Consider the following 18,359-nt stretch of genomic DNA (forward strand, 5'->3'; position numbering starts at 1 on the left):
AAGCAGATAATTTAGGATTTTATACAGCTGTGTGGAAGGGGTCTTTGTTGGGGTTTTCTGACACTCAAGAAGTCCTCCCTTTGATCCTTTCCCCCATCTCCTCCTCCTTTGAATATTCTCTCTATATATCACAATAAGACATGCAATTGCTAGAAGCTTCCCTTTAATGTTAATTGAATAGGCTGATTTTTTTGTTAGCTCCATTACCCACTCACATATGCTACTGACATAATGAACTTCATAGAGCAGGAAGGAATGATAAAACCTGAAATGCCTACTATTTGTCCATTTGTTCAAAGAAATATGCATGGAAAGTCCCAGTGGAGATCCAGTGTTTATGGACAGAAATAGAATTTTGTGCCTGCTGTTCCCGGAACGTAATTAAATGCTTGTGGAACACAAAGGGCAGGCTTTGGATCAGGTCTTTGTATGGAAAGGAGTAAAGTAATTTTTGACTACCTTAATTCCAGGACTCTGGAATGGGCATTAAAATTGCATTCAGACTGGATTTCCAAGACTCCGTTTTTCCTTTGGCAGAGCCAGCTGGTAAATGTTAATGGAGAAAGTATAAACAGCTTTAAATGTACTTCATGCCAACAGTGAGTGATCTAGTTGGGACACTGGGTGATTACCAACTGGGTAGTATAGGGAAAAACTAAATATGTTGGAGGGAGCTTCACAGAAGGATTAGTGTGGGGGAAGAGGCTTCAGAAAGGCAAATGTTTGTCTTAAATCAGGTATGCCAAGGACAAAATGAGGTTGAAATGCAGAGCAAAAAACAGCAGGGAGGGAAAAGGCAGTAGGGAGAGGAGGGAAGGGGGGGGGGGAGATGAATCTTCCATCAGAGAAAAAGCTTGCTGTAAATGGAAGACATCAAGCATTGTCTGGTCTTGCCAATCAGCCAGTGAAAAGGGCTACCCAGAAGGAATGATTATAGCTTTACAGCCATGATTGCTCCTCCTTGCCTCTGAGTGTTCATTAGGAAGTATGTTACTATTCCTTTCTTTCCGGCAGCTCTAAAAGATGCTACTACACTTTGTTAACTGATTGAGGAGGGAAAGGAGGGGAAACCATCCTAAGAAAGAGAGAAATCCTTTTAAGGGCACCAGGCTGCTTAATTAAAATGCATTGAAGTTAATGAGATCCTATTTCCTGGACATTCCCTAAGTTTTTTTAAAAAACTATTAACCTAATCTCTCCTGTACATAAAAACATACACCAATGCTTAATTTTTTAAGATGATAGTGTTTTGGTAGTGGCTATGTTCATCTCTGATCTCAAGTACATATTGGCAGCAAAACAATACAACTGAGTATTGTTAAACTTTGTTGGCATGCAATCAACTTCCATTTTATTTTATTGTTGAGTGATTTGTTACAGGAGAAATTGTTCAGTACCACTGACAAATAGCAGACAGTCCATATCCCTGAATTACTTGTTGGCAATTTGTATAATGAATGGAGACTTAATTTCAGCTCTGTTGTCTTGGGATCTTCAAATGGAATTAAGTAAGACTAAAAGACAATGAAATGGATGATGGAGAAAAGAATAGTTTTACATCACAGTTCGCATTTGAAGAATGCATTATAACAAAAAGTGATTTTGTTTCTACCATTAAAGGTACCAGTTAAAATAATACATCTATTTTTGTGATAATGATGCTAAACCTTGGGAGTCAGTCTAAAAAAATGACAGTTATGCCTGTCACCAATTTTATTTATTTGTTGTATTTACTTTGTTTTCTATCTCGCCCTCTCTCCCTCACTGAGGGACTCAGAGCAGCTAACATATGACACAATTTGATGCCATTCTATAACTAACATCACATTCAAATACATAAAATCAATACATGTAAATCTATAATAATCATCTAACAACCACAATACATGGTAAAACATTATTAAAAACTAACTATAATTAAAATTCAAATATCTCTTCCATCTCATAGCCTTTTCCACATCCATTGCACTTAATATTGGTAATTGGCATCCCCAAATGCTTCCCTCCACAGAAAAGTTTTTATCTGCTTTCTAAAGAATAACAGAGAAGGAGCCATTCTAATGTCCCTTGGGAGGGAGTTCCAAAGCTGAGGAGCAACCATCGAGAAGGCCCTCTCTCTCATTCCCACCAGCCACATCTGAGACAGGGGTGGGAATGAGAGAAGAGTGTCCCCTGCCAATTGTAAGGATTGGGCTGGTTCATATCAGAAGATGCAGTCAGATAGATAGGTTGGGCCTGAACCATTCAAGGCTTTAAAGATTAAAACCAACACCTTGAATTGCACTTAGAAGCACACTGGTAGCCAGTGAAGCTGCTGTAACAGGGCTGTTCGCTCCCTGTAGGGCACTCCAGTGAGGAACCTGCCCATAAATCTTTGGACAAGCTGCAACTTCCAAACTGTCTTTAAGGGCAGCCCTATGTAAAGTGCATTATAGTAATCCAGTCTAAATGTGCAAAGGTGATGCACTCCAGAGCTGGAAACAGGGCCCTCTTGTCATTAATACACCACACCTTGGTTTAGGAAAAATGCAATCCTTTTTATTGAATGATGAATATTAAATAGATTGAAGTCTAAAGGTAAAAAAGGCAAAACGAAAAAGCAAACAGCAATGTCCAGAAAGCTTTCAGAAAATCCAAAGCAGTAATGTCCCAACAACTCTCAATAGAAATCCATGAACAGATTAGCCCCAGCTAATTCTCACTTGAAGCCAGAAATTCCCTTAGAGACCAGACCACTGGAAACTGGAAAACCCAGGAGGTTTGTACTTGATACTAAATGATGCTTGGTCTGAGGAAATCCCCCTGACGGGCACTCTTAAATCCCAAAAACTGATTCCGGCTAACTCTAACCTTTGGTTTCAGTTGTCAGATTCTCGCGGACCTACATAAACACTGAGCCTCCCTGTGGTTCTGGCTTATCTCCAAGCTGCGGCTGTTATTATTGACCCGACCAGGTGTCAAGCTATCTTGCAAGCTCAGGCCAGGAGGGAAAGGGAGTGAATTTTCTTCTCTCAGTCTGACAGAAACATTCCCATGAGAACTTGGCTTTTCCCTTGAAGCCTCTAAATCAAAGCCTGTAGGATTTTTACTGCCCGAAGTGTCTCCATCTTGAGCCTCGTCCTCATTGATCACTTCAGCCTCACTATCCAAACATCTACATTAGGCAATACAATCAGAGGTTCAGGCTCAGGTTCACACACAGGCTGAGTCCCAACAAAAGGCTCCCCTGACCACCGCCAACACCTGAGGTTCCAGGGTCAGTGGAATTTAGCACAATACTGAAAATAATATTTTTCCTGATGAGTGTAACATGTGGAATGTGTGTTGATTTATCAAGAATATTCATTTTATTGACAACCTTGTCCAAAGAAAGTGTCACCATTTTTAAAGCAACAGTTTTCCTCTCCCCAAGAAATGGGGAGAGAAAAAACATTTGTCTGCCTCACACGAGGCAGGGAGGAGTTCTGGAGGAACCCTCCAGAACATCTGGGGGCGTGGCCTTCTAGCACAGGCCAGGCCCTCCCAGGCTCATTCCGCGCCTGGAAGTTGGGGAGAGAGGTTGCAGAGAAGAGCGAAGACAAGAAGTCTGAAGAGGTTCAGCAAAGAAGAGAAGAAAAGAGGTTAAGGGGATAAGAAGAGCATCTACAGGTCTGTACAGGGGTCCTGGGGGAGGGAGGCTTCACCCACCCACCCCCCTCCCGGACTAAGGCTGGGCCCTTCAGGGCCCTTCACGGAGGCCTTGGTTATGGCAAACAAGGGCACACGTGGCCAGGGGCCTGGAGCTGGGCGGCTTGGCAGGCGGCTAGCCAGCCATCGACATTCCCTGGCGCATGGTCACCGTGGCCTAGGATTGGGCCCGGCCTCGAGCTACCTGAGGGTTCTGGCAATAGGGTTCGTGTTGAATTGGCATCCGTCACTGCCGGGGCCCGCAGCGTCAATTTTGGTCGCCGTCCGGGCCGTTGATGGAGGCCATTGTGGGAGATGGGGCGGCTGCCATTTTAGGATAGGCCCAATTTCGTTTGCCACATGGGGCAAAATGAAAGTGAAAGGTATTTCAATTACTTTATTTTGGGCCGGATGCGTGTTATATGTAGTAGGTATGATGTTAAATATACAACGTTACACAGGTAATAGGGGAGTTATACCCTTGGCTACAGAGGTTGCTGACCTAAGGTCGATAGTTCTTATTCGGGAGTGGAGCGAGCTCCCGATGTTAGCCACAGCTCCCAAAAAAATGGATCAGGGAGAGAGCTCCTGCTGTTAGATCCAGCTTCTGATACCAACATATATATATATATATATATATATATATATATATATATAATTTTAAATAGGATCAGAGGGGGAGCTCCTGCTGTTTGATCCAGCTTCTGATAGCAAAAAAAAGGGGGGGGAGCAGGGAGAGAGCTCCTGCTGTTAGATCCAGCTTCTGATACCCAATAAATAAATAAATAATATTATTATTTTAAATAGGATCAGAGGGGGAGCTCCTGCTGTTTGATTCAGCTTTGGATAGCAAAAAAAAAAAAAAAAAAGGTTAAAGAGAGAGAGAGATAAGAAAGAATTATGTCTGAAAGAGAGCTCCTGCGGTTAGTTCCAGCTTCTGCTAAAATAATAGAAAAATGAATAAAATTATATATATATATATATATATATATATATATATATATATAAAACAGGGATGCCTTTGCGATATGCAAATCTGAGCAGATCAATAGCCCCCATTCGTCAGCGACAGTTCATCAGGCGGAACACATGTGCATAGGGCTTGCTTAAGATGAATCAGGTTCATAGTCGGTTTACTAATGATATGGGGTCATGGGGCGATTTCAAGTAAGAAGTGAGCTTCTGAGGTTAGCTCCAGCTGGAACTGATGACATTTGAGAGGGAACCAGCATTCTTTGCTATATTTGACGGAGCGACATCAATTTTTCTTTCAGGACGGTGCCAAAGAGGAACATAGGCAGCCCCTAAGGGAAAGGAGCCGGCCAAGAAGGGGCCGGCGAAACGCCCCCCCCTCCTTAATGGCCAGAATGGATAAGTTGAGAGGGAGAGGGGTTTGCCAGTAAGGGAGCCTGGCTCGACGGGCTATTAATAAGCTAATCTTTAAGAGTTTGCTTTCTCCCATGTCTGCACAGAGTCTGCTAAGAAAGCTGGGACCCAAAAAGGAGAGCGGGCCATCCAGCCACAGTCCAACCAGCCAGATGGCGATCCCGGGGCTCGGGCGGTATCTCAGTGACGGGCAATGGCTGGCGAAGAAGACCTAGCCGCGACATCCACGCCCAAGCCGGCTGACCCAGTGCCGCCAGCCTGACAGAGTCAACCTTCTGCGACGGCAATCACAGTGTCGACCAACCCCTTCTTCACAACCTGCTGTCCTGGAGGGACCCTCCACGTCTACAGGATGGCACCAAAGAAGAACATGGGCGGACCTAAGGGAAAGGGACCTGCCAAGAAGGCTCCGGCGAAGCGCCCCCTCCCTCCCCACGAATCATCGTCGGGGGAGGAGGGCGTTTCAGCCGAAGAACTGAGTGCTCTGATGGCTAGGATGGACAAATTTGAGAGGGAGACGGGGCTTTCAACGAGGGAGGCTGGACCGCGCCCGGCGTGGCGGGCTAGCAAGAAATTAATTTTTAAAAATCTGCTCTCTCGCATGTCTGTTTTAGAGGCCGGCCGAGCAGCTGCGATGCATGAACGTGATCGGGCCAGCCAACCGGGGCCCAATCAGAGGGAACAAGATCCCCCGGCCCCATTGGTGCGTCAGCCTCAAGCGGTCGTTGGCCAAGGGTCGGCTGACAATCCAGCGACAACAACGCCGAACAGCGCAGCCCCGGCGGTCCCCCAGCCTCAACCAGTTATTGTTGAGGTACAGCCTGCGAAGACAGCGGCATCATCGGCCTCCACACCAGCTGATCCAGTCAGGGCATCTCCTTCGGTGGCACCGGCGGGGTCAGAGTCGGCGGCAGCGAGACAACCTTCTATACAAGCCGTCGTCATGGATGGGCCGTCAACATCCGCAGGTAATAACACCACACTGGTCTGACCATGGGGCCTGAGCCAGGCGCAAAACACTACACCTACTCTCCTGAGTTCGGCCCTGGTTACAACAGGAACTTCAGTCGCTAAGGCTGGTCCTCAATTTCCTTCGGTTGCCCCTATAACCTTAGAAATGGCCAGGACGGGGGATGACAACCAGTATTGGGGAACAGATAAATGGGTTTAACCGATAGTTCCCACAGCAGCCTCAGCCTCTTTGGGGGCTCATTTGTCGCAAAAGACCATAGACAAGATACTCAGAAATGAGTATGTGGATTTATTTTCATTGTACTTTAGAGAGTTGGATAAGAAGGAAAAGGAGGATTTAGACGAAGAACGTAAAGAGAGGCTAAAGAAAAGGCGGGTTGAACAAAATTGGGAAAATTGGATAGCTTGTTACACCATATATGCATCCCTGCTAGTTGAAGCTCATCCTTACAGGGCCAAGGCCTTGTTTAAATATCAAAATATAATATATGGGGCATATGTCAACTACACTGGTCAGGCGTGGCTGGTTTACGATAGTCGCTTTCGTTCTGAGGCCGCCACGATGCCTAACAAGAGATGGGACCTCATTGACAGTCAATTGTGGATGGAAGTAATGAATACAACCAGAGCAGTCTCTGGTGAGAAGGCTGATAGCGGCCACACTATACAGAACGATACGGGGAGTCAGCCCTTTTGGCAGGGAGTCCCAGCACAACAGCCGCAAAGACAGAAGAGTATGTGCTGGGAATACGCGGCCCAGGGAGCTTGCGCCCGCGAAGACTGTAAATATCAGCACGCCTGTACAATATGCCAGGGTAACCACGCAACCAATAGTTGTTACAAGGGAAAACCCACAAGAATTGGGCCAAGAGGCGCTCAGTTCAATAGTAAAAACCCAGGACAGGTGAATGTTCAAAGGGGGCCCCAGCCCAATCAAGGCGGGTCCACTTAGTTGCTGGCCGGAAAGATAGCCTTACAGAGCTGCAGCAAATTACTTGCTTCGCGGCTTTAGGAGGGTTTTCAGATCCCGGCCCGTGGGCCACGTTCCCCCCCCCCCCACCTTTTGTAGCATCCAATTTAAAAATCGGTTATAGGCCTAGAAGCTGGGGTCATGAAAAAGATAGATAAGGAGATTAAGGAAGGCAGGGTTTTGGGCTTTGGTGCGTTAATAGGGTCACAGTACGGTCGTTAACGCTCGGGACTTAAGCAACTATGGCCCAGCCTGTGCACATCATATTATGAACAGGTTTTATATCATGCGGCGGCGTGGACTGCATGTTTTGCAGCTACGCGTGAGTGAATTGGTGACATTAGCCAATAACGATACCTCACACCGCGCACTTTTGGTTTCCGACTTCAAAGTTTTTCAAGATAGTGTGGAAATCAGAATTAGAACTTCCAAAACAGACCAGAAGTTACGTACGGTCAGTTTCAGCCTAGTTATCATTATCGTCACAGGCCACGCAGGGCTGGCACATAGAAGAAGGGTCCTGGTCTGCGGACAGTTATGTCTTCTGGGCAGTGAGAGAGGCCCACAAGACTGCCTATGGCCAGCACTTGGGTCTCTCTTCCACGGCAACGGTGGAACGGAGAGGCACGAGAAGCCTGCGTTGGGACGGTTTGTGCCCTTTGTTGTTTGATGCCGGGAGTGGTTCTCCTCCTGATGTGTTGGTTATCCACCTCGGTGGTAACGATTTGGGCCTGTTAACAGGCAAAGCCCTCTTTTTGCAAGCACGGGCTGACATTCGAAGGATTTGGTGGTCATGGCCCAGGGTGCACGTCATTTGGTCTGCTATCATACCTCGTCGCAAGTGCAGAGGCGACGTGGGAAGGCTTGAGGAAGCCAGAAAACGAGTGACTCAGGCCATGTGATTATCATACCTCGTCGCAAGTGCAGAGGCGACATGGGAAGGCTTGAGAGAGCTATGAAACGAGTGACTCGGGACATGTGATTGTTCTGATCCATCAGAGGGGTCGTTACATTGAGCACCCAAACATCACTCGTGACGACGAGAGGTTGTAGCGGGGTGTTGGAATACATCTTTCGGAATTGGGCAACCAACGATTTCGGTTAGATTTACAGGAAGGTATTTTAGGGGTGTTAGAGGAATTGGTGGGGGATGGGGGCGAAATGGACATTTGCCCCCAATCCGTGGCGTAAATAGATAGGGAAATTCCTTTAGTCGGTGTGCACCTAGGGCACCCCTTTAAGGGGTGAAAGGCCCTTAAGTTAAACACTCACCTACAGTTTAAAGGGGTGAGGTGTAGTTAATGGCCTTTAATGGGAAGGAGTCTCGATACAAGAGCTCTGGAAGAGACTCCTCATTCCTTTCCCTTGATGGGGATACGGTTTGATTACCGAAACCCAGGTGCTTCGCCCGGAAATTGTTATTATCGGGTAGTGATACTACCTGGATTAGGTGACACCAGTTCCTTACACCCTTGAGTTAAGTTAAGAACTTAAATAGGTAAAGTTAAATAAAAGTTGCCCAATTTGAATCCAAAGCATTGGTGTTGTGTCTTTTATTCTCGCGTGTTTCTTCGTGGGTTGGCAGACAACTACACAAGCAAAGTTATTCACTCTTTGAAACCTCATTGGGGAAGATGATCCTTTTGTGTTCCACTACTGTGGAAAGGCAATGTTGTTGTTGTTTTTTTGCACAGAAAACACATTTTCTGCCCTGAAATATGTTTTCTGTGCAGGAAACGCATGGCTATTTTTTCCACAAATATCTTTTCGTTATGAAGTCCAAAAGTATAAATTTAACAGATCTTAGAAGTTGTGCAGAAACCTTTGTATTCCCATAGAGTAAAAAAGAAGAAGAAAAACTGGAAACTTTTCTGCTTGAATTTATATCCCCAGTACAGAAAAACCACAACCAATTTCCATTTCATAGAGTTAGAAGTCTCAACTCCATTGTCAAGAGTTTTAGCATAGACAAATTAACTTGACAGAGAATTCCCCTTAGAGAAAATATTGAAGGGTAATTCTTTCAGTTCACATATTGATTTCAAAAGCACAAATTAATTTCACTTAAAATATTGAACAAACATTTATCTTCCACATCATTGCCCATAGCACTGATGACCTAAGTAGACAAAGCTCCATAACACGTGTCAGATGAAAGGACCATGTTAAGTCCTTAGCCCTTTCTGTACTTCTTCTAAATAACAAAACTTATTTATTATCACAATATTAATTCAGAGAGACTGACAAAAAAACAAAAAAAAAAAAATTTCAATCTAACATCCAGTGATTAAATATTATATCTATCCTTTTTCTTCTTCCATGAAGAAGTTTGTAATTATTCTTCTGACAAAACATTCCAGTGAGAGATAAACAAAGGCAGCAAATGTGCACTGTGACTTCAAGTTAAAGAGATCGAAGGAAGCATTTGTTGCTGTTTTTAAAGTCTTGTGTTCAATTGGAAGGCCCCAGGAAGATGGTGTTAAACATGAGTGATGCCTACAAACAAAAGCTCTTAAAAGAACTGGGAAAGAATTTGCCGAAAGGGATGCTCGCATTTGATCAAATAAACAGTGTGTGTATTTCTAGGAACCAAAGTAATGTTACATGAATCAACAACTGGAGTTTGTTCTGGAAGCATCAGTGTTATTGCAGAAATTTCAGAAAGACAAATCTCATTTGAAAATTGCCACATTGCTCTTTTAGATACTGACACTTTGTTATTATTAAGATATGTAGTAATTAAATGGTTGGATATTTGCAGCAAATGTGCACATTAATAAAGAAGCTGAAATGCTCTCTTTCTGCAAAGAAACACTAGAGAAGTAACCAATTAGTTTGCAGCAAATGTTTCATTGTGACGTATGCATTTTTATATGGTCAGATTATAAACTTTCAATAACTGGTGTCACCAGAACAAGTGTGTAAATTTTGTTCATAACAAAATTAAGAAATAGATGTTTTATTACAAGATATACCAGTACATAAAAGTTCGTTTTAAGAAACTCTTTCTTTGTAACATATATCATCTTAGATACTGGAATCATTAATTGTGCGTGTGCGTGCGCATCAAAATATATATCTGTTATGCATCATTCAGGACAGCTAGCACAAAGCTTCTAATTCTGTAAAGTCATAGTGATTACTTTATTTTCCAAATTGACACACAAAATGCAAGTTATAACCACTCCGTGGTCAAGTCCACCAGCAGGTCCTAATAAGCAAGTGGCAGATGAGCATGTTTCTCATTGTCAGGAAATGTATTAGCAGCTACTTCCTTTTATCCATCCAGCTGTTCGCTATTTAAGCAGGTTGGGGAAACAATTTACTTGTTTTACAGTAAGATTATGTAGTTTTACTGAATACAGATCAATTATGGATTCATAACACTAGTTTACAAATCTGTAACTGCAATATTGAATTTGTTTCCCATTGTACCGAAATATATCTATTACAACAGGACAGACATCTGCCAAATTCTCACCATAAACTTCTAGGTAATCAATCATGCAATAAAAAATGGGCCAAAGGTGAGTATTTTATTTTAATATGTGTACAGTGAAAGTTTTGACTGCAAGAAGATCAAACCAGTCCATATCCCAAGAAATAATGCCTGGCCGCTCACTGGAGGGAAGGATATTAGAGGCAAAGATAAGTACTTTGGTCACATAATGAGAAGACAGGAAAGCTTGGAGAAGACAACGATGCTGGGGAAACTGGAAGGAAAAAGAAAGAAGGGCCGACCAAGGACAAGATGGATGGATGGTATCCTTGAAGTGACTGGCTTGACCTTGAAGGAGCTGGGGGTAGCAACGACCAACAGGGAGTGGGCTGGTCCATGAGGTCATGAAGAGTCTGAAGCAACTGGACAAATAAACAACAACACAGTGAAAGTTAAAACACCAGTTGGCAAATGAATGTTAGTAGCCTTTGCATACTTTTACTCAGTAATTATTGTTTGTATTATGACATTCCTTTGCTTATTCCTTTACCTTACCATGCCAAATCTCTTCATGCATCACCTAACCCGTATCTCTATCTATTTCTGCATCTGAAATATGTACAACAAATGGTTTTGTGCAGTGGTTCCCAGCCTTGGTCTTCCATGTTTTTTGAACTTCCAGCTCCCAAAATTCCTGAAAGTTTGCCAAGCCGGCTAGGGTTTCTAAGAGTTGGCCCTAAATGTCTGGAGTAACAAAGGTTGGGATCCACTGGCCTAGTGTCCAATCAAACATGGATCATGCAGATAAAGTTAAAATAATTTCATCCTTATTTTACATGTATGATAAAAGGAAAGGCTTTAAAATGAATGGATTGATATTCAAGGCATGATATTTTTAAGGCACTCAAATTATTCAAAATCAAAGCATTCCCACCTCAATATTCATTATCTTTTTTTAAAAAAAAAATTTATTTTGGATAACAAAACAATACAATATGAACCTTAGCATCAAAAGACAATATCAAAAACTGATTACAATTTTTATGTCTAGGATACAGGTTCCAATTGTGCTTCCCTTAACCATAAATCTTGATTAATCACCCTTTTAAAAACCCCTCCCCACCCACCCACCCTTACCACCCTCTCCTCACCTCCCTCCCACCCCCATCTGGGTTACTTGAATCAATTCATTGATTTAATTGTCTGGAAGGCCTGATTTAAAGTTCTGTACCTATCTTTTCCTTCCGTTTTTTCGATTAAACAAGACCATTTTCTAAACCAATCTTGTCTTGACTGAATTTCAAATATTTATTTTTCTTTTCATAAATGAAATCACTAATTAAATATTCAGAAAGATAAGACCACCAAGTTTTCAGGTCCCACCTTGTTTTATCTTTCCAACCTCTGGCGATTGTGGCATGTGTAGCAACTATCATAAATTTCAATATCTCTGACCATTCGTTGTTTCCCTCCTTTACCTCTATGTTGAGGGACAGAAATCGAGCTTTATCCCAATGTAGTTTTTGCGCTATTATTACCTCTATTACTTCTCTAACAGTATTATAGAATTTTTATAGAACCTCAATATTCATTATCGAATGCATTAGTTTTCAAGAAGTTATGCCTATGTCAGAAAATGCTACTGCTTTTGCTGAAATTCTAGTGTCAATCATTTTTCTGTGATTTTGCTAGATAGGTTCATAACAAGCAGCTCTTAGAAACAGACTTAGCTATAGTACAGCAATTTGGAAAGCAAGGAGTTCTTGGAACAGTGGTTCCATCTCTTTAGTCAAAATATACAGAACATGTGCTTCTTCATCAATTGCTCACTCTAGTTATCTAATTAAAGTATGGCACTTTTTTTAAAGCAAAATTTATTTAAATTTTTAAAAGTATAAAAGCACTTAGTAAAGGACATTATAGAGTGTGAGATTTCAAACATAATTCTCTCTAGGACAAATATCCCAGGGTTTTGTTTTTTTTAAATGTATTTTCTATGTCATTGTGTTGAACATTTTTATATTTTCTGACTAGAATAATACACTTATGAATAGCTAACTCTATTTATGATGGAAAGACAGTACAAGTATCAGAACAGGACAGAGACCATATATGAGTTGAAATTATACAAAGCTGAAAAGGTATCGAGTGGTGGCTGAAAGAAAATCTAAAAACATGGAGAAATGACAGCGAGGAATCATGGCATTCAGGAAAATTGAATCTTCTCTCATCTGAATATTACCAAGTGTTCATGACAAAGAAATTCCCCTATAACCTTTCCAGCCTGTAATGCAATGGCAAAAGAAAGTCTTGGAAAGGAGCTTCTGATAGGGTTGCTTGCCCAAATGACATTTGCAGGTGGCAACAGACAAATATAGCCAGATTCATTGCCCTCATTGTAAGTGTCTTATAAAACCCCACACAGCCAGTTTTGGAATCATTCTGGTATAGGCTTTATAGCCAAGCAGCTTACAATGTATGTACAGGGCAGCTAAATTTATGGGATTGCAGCTGTTCTATTGCTGTTTCATTTTGTTCCTAACACAATTACCATTCCACTGCCTTGAGGCCATGGGTTATATGTAACTGTTGCAAAGATACTATGAAACAAATAAGGGTGTACTCCATGTGCTCTTTGAAATTGAACTAAGTTCACACCATGTAAGAGGTAGTTTTCCACAGAAAAGCTTGTCATTAAAAATAATATTGGTTTTTATTACTGCCTAGGCTTTCTTTATTTTTTCCACACAAGCTTTGTCACTGGGCAAAGATACTAAGGAGAAGAAATTATTATCCAAATCATAATTCCTTTCCTCCCTGAAAATTTTGATTTATACAGATGGCCATACGCTCCACAGACAAAAAGAGAGTAGTGAATGTCTGAAGTAGGCAGGCTCATAAACTTTATTACCACAGAATAATTCTACAACAAGGGCCACTTGGTAAATAACAATTTCCTGTACATCCACATGAATGTGAAATATGTATGTGTTTGAAGATAAAGAAGATCGCTCAGATCATTTGCATATGTAATTGTAAAATAGGAAGCAATACACAAGGTTACAGAAGGAACTTGAGATTACTATGATTATTTTAAGATGGAAACAGAAAAATAATTATTGAGGAAGACAAAAGCTCATGCAACATAGTTAGGCTCTGTGCTACTTTCCGAATTGCCAGATCCCTCTACTTTGCCTTGTGCAAGATGGGGAAGGATGGAGAAATTGAATGAACATGCTAAGAGTATATATGCACCCTGTGTTTCTCCCCATGGGGACTCAAGGGGGCCAACAATCACTTCAGTCATAGTTTCAACACACACACACACACACACACACACACACACAATTAAGTAGTACAATGTGGAAAATACACTAAAATATAATAGATACAGTTAAAATAGCCTTTAAAACTGATAGCCCTGCGCCAAAGAATTCCACCAACACCTCCCCAACAGTCTTGACCTGTTTGCAGAAGGCCAGCAGGGATGGGGCCATCTTAGGTCTCTCTTGGGAGGGAGTTCCACAGTCTCAGAGTTCTATGAGGGTGGTCTCGAGCCTGGTGGTGGAGTCCCAACGGCTTCTTGTGCTGGGGGACTTCAACATCCATGCCGAGGCAACCCTCACAGGAGCGGCTCAGGACTTCATGTCTGCCATGGCAACCATGGGGCTGTCCCAACAAATAACTGGCCCCACCCACTGTGCTGGACACACATTGGACTTGGTCTTCTGCCAGGGATGGGAGCAAGGTGGCGGTGTGGAGGAGCTGTCTATTTCTCCGTTGCCATGGACCAACCACTTCCTGATCAGATTTAGGCTCACTGCGCCCCCTAACCTCCGCAAAGGTGGAGGACCCATTAAGATGGTCCGCCCCAGGAGGCTTATGGATCCGAACGGATTCCTGATGGCTCTTGGGGAGTTCCCCGCTACCTCGGTAGGTGACCATGTCGAGGCCTTGGTCGCTCTCTGGAATGGGGAGATGACCAGGGCAATTGACAGGATCGCTCTGGAACGTCCCCTCTCAAGTAACCGAGCTAAACCAGCTCCTTGGTTCACTGAGGAGCTGGCAGCGATGAAGCGAAGGAAGAGGGAACTAGAGAGTGTGTGGCGCTCGGACCCAAGCGAGCCAAATCGAGCACGGTTTGTGTCCTTTCTAAGGGCATATGCCGCGGCAATAAAAGCCGCAAAGAAAACTTTCTTTGCGGCCACTATTGCGTCTGCAAAAAACCGTCCGGCGGAGTTGTTTCGGATTGTCAGAGGTCTTTTAACTCCCCCTACCTCAGGTGGGAGCCCTGACAACTCGGCCACGCGCTGTGAAGCATTTGCTCGGTTCTTCGCAGACAAAGTCGCTTTGATCCGTTCTGGGCTGGACGCCACATTAAATGCAGTCTCGGTGGATGTGACACAAGCACCTGCTTGTCCTATTTTGATGGATTCTTTTCAGTTTGTGAAACCCGAGGATGTGGACAAGATACTTGGAGGAATGAGGCCTACCACGTCCATCCTAGACCCCTGCCCATCCTGGCTTCTGAAAGAGGCCAGAGGGGGATTGGCTGAGTGGGTAACGGTGGTGGTTAATGCCTCCCTTCGGGAAGGCACGATTCCAGCGAGCCTAAAACAGGCTATTATAAAGCCGCTGTTGAAGAAACCATCACTGGACCCCACCAAATTTGACAACTTTCGGCCTGTTTCCAATCTTCCCTTCTTGGGCAAAGTCATGGAAAGCGTGGTGGCCTCACAACTCCAGGTATTCTTGAGAGACACGGATTATCTGGATCCGGCACAGTCTGGCTTCAGACCGGGACATGGTACCGAGACGGTCTTGGTCGCCTTAGTGGATGATCTCCGCCGGGAGCTAGACAGGGGGAGTGTGTCCCTGTTGGTGCTCCTGGACCTCTCAGCGGCCTTCGATACCGTCGACCACGGTATTCTTCTGGGACGCCTTGCAGAGATGGGCCTTGGAGGCACCGCTTTGCGGTGGCTCCAGTCATTTCTGGAGGGTCGTACCCAGAAGGTGTTATTGGGGGACTCCTGTTCAGCACCACAGCCGTTGACCTGTGGTGTTCCTCAGGGCTCCATACTGTCCCCCATGCTGTTTAACATCTACATGAAGCCGCTGGGTGAGATCATCTGGAGTTTCGGGGTGCGGTGTCATCTGTACGCAGATGACGTCCAACTCTGTCACTCCTTTCCACCTGCTACTAAGGAGGCCGTCGAAGTCCTGAACCAGTGCCTGGCCGCTGTGACGGTCTGGATGAGGGCGAACAAACTGAAATTAAATCCAGACAAGACAGAGGTACTCCTGGTCAGTCGCAAGGCCGAACAGGGTATAGGGTTACAGCCTGTGCTGGACGGGGTCGCACTCCCCTTGAAGGCACAGGTTCGCAGCTTGGGTGTGACCCTGGACTCATCACTGAGCCTGGATCCCCAGGTTTCGGCGGTGACCAGGGGAGCATTTGCACAGCTTCGGCTCGTGCGCCAGCTGCGCCCGTATCTTGGGAAGTCTGACTTGGCCACGGTGGTACATGCTTTGGTCACATCCCGCCTCGACTACTGCAACGCTCTCTACGTGGGGCTGCCCTTGAAGACGGCCCAGAAGCTCCAGCTAGTCCAGCGTGCGGCAGCCATGTTGTTAACCGGAGCGGGACGCAGGGAGCACACAACGCCCTTGCTGTCCCAGCTCCACTGGCTGCCGATTAGCTACCGGGCCCAATTTAAGGTGCTGGTGTTATCCTACAAAGCCCTAAACGGTTCCGGCCCAAAATACCTTGAGAACCGCATCTCGGCCTACGAGCCCACGAGGACCTTAAGATCATCCGGGGAGGCCCTTCTCTCGGTCCCACCTGCCTCACAGGCACGCCTGGCGGGGACAAGAGAGTGGGCCTTCTCGGTGGTGGCCCCCCGGCTATGGAACTCCCTCCCTGCTGAAATCAGACAGGCGCCTTCCCTCATGGCCTTCCGCAAGGGCCTGAAAACCTGGCTCCTTGAGAAGGCCTTCAACTAAGTGCTATGTTTTTGGAACGACCACCGGAATGGACCATGACTACGAGATTGATTATGACCCTAAACAAGACGAAGCGGATTTTTAGTTAAGTAGCTGTGTATTAGTAAGATGTGTGTTGTGGTCCTGATTTATTGTAACCTGTTGTCCTTTGTGTTCTATGTTCTGTACACCACCACGAGTCGCCTTCGGGCTTGAGAGTGGCGGTTAACAAGTGCAAATAATAAATAAATAATAAATAAATAAATAAATAAATAAATATGTTCCACAGAATTCCATGGTCCTACTGTATAGTACATATACCTCTGCCTTCAGCAAGAAGGAGTACATACGGAAGCAGAAGCAGTACATACTAACATATATTTCTCAGTAGAAAGGTAATGTTGCATGTATGTCTCATCGCACACATATTTCATGATGAAACATTCTGACTAGAAGAACACTCATAACTTTCTGCATATTATATATGTCTTTGCATATATTGGCTGCTGTTTTACTTTTGTTATAATAAAGGTATGATCTGAACATTGATTTTGCTCCCCCACCCAACGCCTCACCCCTTCCCTGCCCCACTTATGATCCAGAAGAACTTTCTTTTTTTTTTATGGGTGTCTACAAAGGGTCCCTGCATTAAAGTACGAGACTGCACTCCTTCACTTATTTTTTTTCAAATGAAGAATCCTGCTCAACTGTCCTCCCATCTTTTTGGCTAGGTAACATCTTATAATCTTCTATATAAATAAAAATGTAATGTTTGTTTGTGGGATTAACTTAACTCCAAAACAACTGAATGAATTGACACCAAATTTGGACACAATATATCTATCAGGCCAATGTGTGACCACCACTCCTAAAAACACTGAAAACACAGTGGAAGGGACTTAAAAAGCCAAAAAAGCAAAGAGTTGCTACAAAGCATGTGCAAAAATGACTCCCGCTGGCAAACAAAACACACAACAGCATACCACACTCTCTTCCAGACTACAGCTCCCAGCGTCCTCTAGACCAGGCCCTTTAGGAGAGGAGGAGGATCCAAATGCACTGCTTCCAAGCTGCAAGCTTTCTTCTCCTTGGATTTCTTTGAGAGCATCCCAATCCCTGCATATTTCCAGTTTCCTATTCCTAAACTGCAACTCCCAGCAATCCTCCATATAGCTAGATTAGATAGAGATAAAAAGGTAGATAGATTGATCAGGAGGACTGCTGGGAGTTGCAGTCCAAGAATAGGTAGAGAAGGAAGAAAGGGGAGAAAGGGGAAGGGAAAGAAAAGATGGGGATGGAAGGGAAGAAGAAGAGAAGAAAGGAAGGAGAGAAAGAAAGAAAAAAGTGAAGGAAGGAGAGAAAGAAAGAAGAGAAAGAGGGAAGGAAGATTAGCCACAGCAACATGTGGCGGGTAAAAATAAAGATGAAAGAGAGTAAGTAAGAAAGAAAAACAGGACACACGTATCTGATGTTTTATGCCCAATAGCTATGATCACTTCATATATAAAATAAAGGCTGTTTTTAAAATCCTGTTTCAGGGTGGAGGAGATGAGATTCGTATTCCCTTCAGAGAATGAGCACAGCAGGTACATTAATTGAATGGGGTATTCCTTTGCAGTCTATAATCTGCCATGTCTTCATACACCTTCATTATTTGCACTATAATTAGGAATCTAATCCCTCTTGCCTTTACTTGCCTTTGCTTTGTTTTAAAGTGCATTTGATACTGCTAAGCATTCCTACTGATACTGATTTATTTTGTGTTATTATGAATGGCTCCTAAGGATCATAACCATTAAGTAGAAAGTTGTTTAATTCCACACAGATACTTAGGGAAGCAGCAAGCAGTGTGTTAGGTTATTACAGGAAATGTCATTCCAACTAGGCTCAATGTCACCTTACAAAGAGCAGTAGAAAAATAGTACACCATCGGATAGAGAAATA

Source organism: Anolis sagrei, chromosome 3 (genome assembly GCF_037176765.1).
Source record: "Anolis sagrei isolate rAnoSag1 chromosome 3, rAnoSag1.mat, whole genome shotgun sequence".
Taxonomy (NCBI): Eukaryota; Metazoa; Chordata; class Lepidosauria; order Squamata; family Dactyloidae; genus Anolis; species Anolis sagrei.